Here is a 6,588-nt window from a genome sequence, read left to right as displayed (position 1 = left end):
GTTTTTCCAGGTTATTATTGAATAGGTTTGTTGGCTTCCCCTATATACCTGGTGTCGCCAGAACGCGCCGTAGGATCAAGGCACTAACCATAGAACACATAGATGGGACAAACTCATGTTTTTTTGATTGCAAACGCTAGCCTAGTCATGGAACCCCAGAGAACTTCGGAAAAACCCGAACGCTTGTACTCTCAATGAGAGCGTAAAGTGGGGAGAAGGCCAAGCAGCACAGACTACAGAACGACGAAGGCACGCCTATGTCGCTTGTGATTTCGTTCTGTCTATGTATGTGTACACTCGTCGGTACATGCTCAGGCTTCGTAGTGTGTGTGTGACGTGAAGTTGTACAACATCGCATTTCAATAGTTCGCTCGACCAAAATTTTTAATTTTCGACAAAACAGCGACAATGCATTGGCATCAGCTTCGAATGTAGCCCGGTGGCTGTGCCAATAGAGTGTTCCTTTGGCGAATATCCCTGGTTCAAATCCCAACTCCAATGACGGCAACGAAGGTTTTTCTTTGGCACTCATTCATTTCCGAACCGCCACAGCCATCGGTGCCCACCCTTACAATTGTGAGGCCTCATCATACACAACGAAGCTGAAAATTTCTCCTCCCTCAAAACAGTCTTCAAGCGACATTAGAGACATCTGCCAAGCAATAAGCTTTCTATTGCGTTGCATCCTGACACAATTCAGATGGTTTAATCATTAAACTTTAATGGAACCTTATCTCTCACTTGCGGCTTTGATCGCGTCATGGAGCCACACTCTGCTCGCATATTTAGGAACTGCTTCACATAGGTCCCTTTTGTAAATGTAATTTTGATAATAGTTCCACTTTATGGTTAAAGAACATATTATTTGGGTAGAAGATGGGTCACCTCCAATACAATCGACTATCTGAAACAATTGCCACCATATTCTTGTTTAAATCTGCCGCAGCAGCAAATACATCTAGCTGCATTTATATTCTTGGGAGTCTTTTGTTTTTGAAGAGTAGCTCTTGGCCATGGTCAAGGCTTGAATGGTACATGACGAAATATGAAATGGCACATTTATTAGCACATTTTATGGAAAATGGTTAAGTAAACTATAAACTTACTTACTTCCCAGATCTCGTCCATATTGAGGGCGTACATTGAGTCCTCCCGCATCTCCAAGAGCGAATTGGAATTCAAATATTTTGCAGGAATTTCTTTTCTAAGATTATATACCCTAAGCCTGGAAAGGAAACGAGAATATATTCACGATGGGAAGATTTCTTCTTTTCTAACGGTATCATACGTTATTATCTAATAAAAATCAGAAGTATAAAACAATATACAATGTAGTAACCGTTTACTTTCTTATTGGCAAATGGCGAATTGCGAGGAGCTAGCAAGAACGATCCTACATCGCTAACGATTAGAAATTTTCCATTGTAAATTAACTGTCCCAGATAAACACGCTCCAACAAATGTCAAATATAGCCCCATATACATAGATATAGCACATATGAGGAGAAACAAGAAACATTAACGAAATAGTTTTTATGTGAAATTTAATGTTTTGTAATGTTTTGTTTTCATTACATTCATAGCTCTAACAATAAGTTGCACCCATTACTTTATACAAAGGTATAGATTTCGTCTGCACTTTTGGTAATTCTAATATAAATAAGTATTATTATTCTGGAATTAAAAGGGAAAACTCATTTCTTTCATTATTAAGTCTTTAAGGACAAGTATCGCAATATTTCAAAATAGTAAATAATCTCAATGGCAACAAAAAGTATATTTCATTCATAATGGTTTTATTTATCCAGAGAACATATTTTTAAATTTGGCCGCCCAAAAAGACTTAGAACTTACCGAGCAATCAGCAAGAACACAGCGAAACATAGGACAGATATATGTAGAAAAACGAGAATGTAATGATATATACATATGTACTTATATTCATTTTCCATTCATCTTAATGTTCAAGAAAGTTGCTAAAAAGAAACACAAAATATAACATACAAAGAATTATCCTAATAGTCCAATTGCTATACATTATTATAAAGGATCAAGATCAAGTATTTAAGTTTCGATCTGGTAATAATATAGCACCTGCACCGTTCACCTTGACCACCTCAATTAGAGATGAGGTAAACTTGCTAACCCAAATACCCTCTGAGGTTCGATAGTTCATCTCTAAAAAATATTTTAAAAAAATGCTAAGGGGCTAGTAAAAGTCCTAATGGTGCGAGTAATAGTGCTAAGGGTGCGAGTAAAAGTCCTAAGGGTGCGAGTAATAGTTCTAAAGGTGCGAGTAATAGTCCTAAGGGTGCGAGTAAAAGTCCTAAGGGTGCGAGTAATAGCGACAACCATTTTACCCAGTGCTCACTGACGCCATCAGCCAGCTGTTCAAAGCACCCAGGTGGCGCTTGTGTGTTCTCTCTTTGGCGGTAAATTTAAAATATGCTTATTCTTCGTTTTGTTTCTTCCAGCTGTGCATATTTAAGATTAACTAATTTGGTTAACAATGATGGAAAAGTTGATTTTGTCTTTGGCATTTTTTGATTAAAATGTCCAATTTGCAGTGTATTTAACAAAACTCGATTAATAAATTCAATTTCATGGGGTTCATTGACTTCTTTTCATTTTTCGCTTGACTTTTGTTCTGCAGTTTTTCATCAGAAAGTAAACCCAACTCAATTTGCTGCTGCTGCTGCAGCAAGACAAGAAGACGAGAAATTTTAATGCTGATTCTATGCGATTTTACAATGAAAGTGATTTTCACTTCGGCGAAAAGTTTCAAACTGTTGGCGTGAGAATTTTTCGACCCATTACCTCCCTGCCCCTCCCTCCACAGATCACAATTGTGGATATTAAACGAATCGTTGCCATCGGCTGTATCTTCTTTCAACCGAGTTCAAATTTAAGGAAGTAACAAAATCAAGCTTATCGGTGACTAATAAAACAAAACAAAAAAAGAGTTAGGTATATCTGCCTAGGCCAATTGCTGACGCTTTGTGTTTGTGTTTTTTGTTTATGGCCAATTGAATTGTTATTATGATCACTTTATTCATTTTGTCTGTGATTCTGATTTTGTTTTATTTGCTCTTTCCCTTTTTTTTTTTTTTTTTTGTTGGACTCTAAATTTGTCTTTTTTGCAGGTGTCAGCCAAAGTTAACTCTTTGCCTTTTGGCCATGCCGAGTGCAACGAACGCGAGTTGATATCCCCCTCCCTGCACCTCCTCCGCTCGGCCCATTCCTCTCATAGTATTTGCTGTTTCTCGTATTTGTTTTGTTTACGCGCATTCGCCAGGTTTTTTTTCGCTTTTGGCCATCTTATCAGTCAGTCTCGTTGGCCAAAAAACACACAAAAACGGAACAGCCAAAACACAAAAACCCAAAGAGAGCGAGACAGAGCGAAAGAGAGAGAGACACATTTTTATTTTTGCGCGTGTTTTGTTGTTATTTTTATTAATAATAATATTTGTTGATCCCCCACACCTAAAAACTGAATGAGAGGTGGCAGGGGGTGGTTAGGTGGGCGGGGCCATTCACTTAAGAGTTTAACAATCTGCACACAAAGTCAACTGAACACAAAATCTAGATATGAAAAGCGGCAAGTGTTTATATACTTATATCTGGATAAGCTGGCTTAATCTTGATCTCACTTCAAATCAAATGAAATGTCGAATCTTCGTCAATTTCTTAACTTTGATTATTCAAGAAGTTCATTTTGGTCATCATAAATGGATAAGGGTTGGATCTATACATATGTATTCTGGGTTTCATTATAAGATGGTCAAGAGAATTTTCCGATCCTTATACAACTAAAGTTCTTTTTACTTTGCTTGCTTGGTTGCTTTGCGATCGAAATTATCCAAACTAGCGCTGCCTACAACTGGCAGGAAACGGGATTTGCAAAATAGGTTACTTATCCATTATGGTTTGCAGCAGGAAAATGAGGAGTCAGATGATCAGTCAGTGGTAACAGCGAACGGGAAGGTAGAGATTGCAGGAGAAAACGTAGATAGACCCGATAGATCTTGGTTTACTTTGAAAGATGTCGAAGACAGTGTTTCACAATTTTCAGGTTCAGATATTCCTAACATTGCCCAATGGATTGAAGAACTAGAACAATGTGCAGCCATGGTACAGTGGAATGAATTACAGTTATTTGTCTATGGAAAACAGTTATTCTGTGGGGCGGCAAAATCTTTCATAAGGAGTCAGAGAAATATTAAAAACTGGAGTTCTTTGAAAGCAGCTCTTCGTGCTGAGTTTAGTGTAAAAATATCTGCAGCTGCAGTCCATAAAAAGTTAAATCAGCGCCAACAGAAGAAAGGTGAAACTCTAAATGAATATTTATTTATTTATTATTTGTCCGTGCCATTTTAGAGTATGGATCTTGCATTTGGTCACCTCAATATGAGTCGCACCAGACTAGATTTGAAGCCATTCAAAAACAGTTTTTGCTATTTGAACTTCGTGGCTTAAGCTGGAATAGCAATGCCAATTTGTCTTCTTATTCTAGTAGACTTCTTTTGATTAACCTTCCTTCCTTAATTAGCCGTAGAATTATTCTTTGTGCTATTTTCAGGCACAAGCTCCTAAATGGTGAATCTGTCTGTACCATGTAGATGGAGCAGACATCCTATTATACCTTTAACCCTTAGTCGTTGTTCTTCTAACTATGCCATAGTGTTAAATGATTTATTGGGCAAACTTTAATAAAAACGAGCACATTTTTATCATAATTGGAAGTAGAAGAAAAATGATTATACCTGGAGGTCTAGTAACTGTTCACGCCAGCGGATGAAGAGCAGTGAATGGCGAAGAGCCATTGGAGTGAGGAGGGTTTTTCGATCCTCGGCGGATACGGTCATACCAAGGAGGGTGACTTGCCTTCTAATGGGTATCGCCATTACCGTCTAAAGTGCTATGAAAGTTAAAGTTATTTTGAAATTTATTAACGCGGTCATTTAGACAACTCATCTACCGAGGAATGCAAATGTTCCTATTATTTTTATTTGTTTCAAGTAGGCCAGAACTTTTTGTCTTGAAAACTTCTAAAAGGTTTTTCCATTGTCAAGAATGCTTTGTCTTTTGTTTAAAAAGATTGTCATAGAAAGCAAAACAAATTCGCACATCTACAAATCCTTTTTCAATTTATTTTGTCACATTATCATTAAAATTTCTATAGTTTAAAATGGAATCCTCTTCGGAAAGTCTTATACATGTTAATGGCTCCACTGTGCTAGTAACTTCTGAAATAGTGATTATCCTTTTTCTGACTGTCGTGTTGGTAAATTTAAAGAAAAGGATCTCAAAGGTAAGTATTTACATTATTTTTCCCATATATCAAATTTTACGTTTAATCGTCTTTAAACAGCTTTCTTATTCCATTCGCCTGATGATCTTCAATTATAATAAAATTCTTTTGCTTGTGAATGAATTGAACGACATGAAAATGTATTTCAATGCGAATAAGGATAATATAAATATGGTAAATTTCAGTTCAATTTTTTGTGTAATGTTTTTTCAATGTTTTTTCTTTCATTCCCTACAGTTGGCTAGTATAAGTCATTTGGAAACTTTTGCTAAGAGACACATGGAATTCAATGAGCTTTATACGCAAATTCAAGAGGTTTATAATAGTTCCAAACCGGACGAAATTACCAACAACTAAAACTCGCAACAACTAACTGTATTTAAAGATCTATTATTCCAAAAGGTCTCTCAACTTAAAAAACTTTTTTTTATAGACAAATCCATTCAACAAGCTTTAAGATCCAAAAAACTGAAATCTGGCGTTAAGTATTAAATATTTCAGAAAGGTGACAATGTTCTATGTACATCCCATCTATAGTAGCTTTACCACAGGTCAGATAAAAGTCCAATCAAAATAATGCAACTGGAACTAAGGAAGAGGACCGGGATTCTTCAATCAAGTTTTTTAGCCTCGAAGACTTTTCTAATGAAATCTGTGACTATCAAATGACATCTGATTTAGAGCTTGTACATCATATTCAAAGACATTCATACATCAAACACATCAATATACAAAGTAAAATTCTCTAAGGGATTGACTCCCAATGCCATCTCAAATGTTTTTCTTTCTTTCCTAAGGAAAAATAATTATGGCAGCCTTTGGTTATCGTTTTAAATCATAAATTTTATATAAATTTCTTGCCTCATCTGCATACATACACTGGATAATGGTTATTTCACCATAATTGATAAGCAAATCGATGACAATGACTGTTGAGAATGATTTGCCAATATGTATGTGCATAATGCAATCCCCTCTGTAGAATAAGGGTGGAGCATTTGTTTTGTGCAATAATAAGGAAGCAGCAGAAAAAGGTTAACAATTTTTCACAATGTTGCTCTGTCTACATCATGTTGTAGTAGGTAGTCGTCATCCATCGATTGATAACAATAAACATCAAAAATTTGTTGCAATAATTTGACTGATAAGCTGAATTCAGAGAGAGAGAGGGAAAGAGACAGAGCGACAAGTCAGAGGCAGAACATCAATGAACGCTTATCGTCCAACGGGTCGTATGAGTAACATTAAATGCACACCTTAAAACGTATTGCGAACAA

General features: G+C 36.3%; 1 long non-coding RNA gene across 1 annotated transcript; it reads left to right on the top strand.

Annotated features, from left to right (window-relative positions):
- Positions 1 to 5,093: 5,093 nt before the first annotated feature.
- LOC137577689 (uncharacterized) lies at positions 5,094 to 6,087 on the top strand. The gene is made up of 4 exons (XR_011032452.1): positions 5,094 to 5,311; positions 5,372 to 5,485; positions 5,549 to 5,686; positions 5,745 to 6,087. It is a non-coding gene; the product is annotated as an uncharacterized lncRNA (long non-coding RNA).
- Positions 6,088 to 6,588: the final 501 nt, after the last annotated feature.

Source organism: Drosophila tropicalis, unplaced genomic scaffold (genome assembly GCF_018151085.1).
Source record: "Drosophila tropicalis isolate 14030-0801.00 unplaced genomic scaffold, ASM1815108v1 contig_593, whole genome shotgun sequence".
Taxonomy (NCBI): Eukaryota; Metazoa; Arthropoda; class Insecta; order Diptera; family Drosophilidae; genus Drosophila; species Drosophila tropicalis.
Note: the sequence above shows the minus strand (reverse complement) of the source record. Positions and strands in the feature narration are given on the sequence as shown.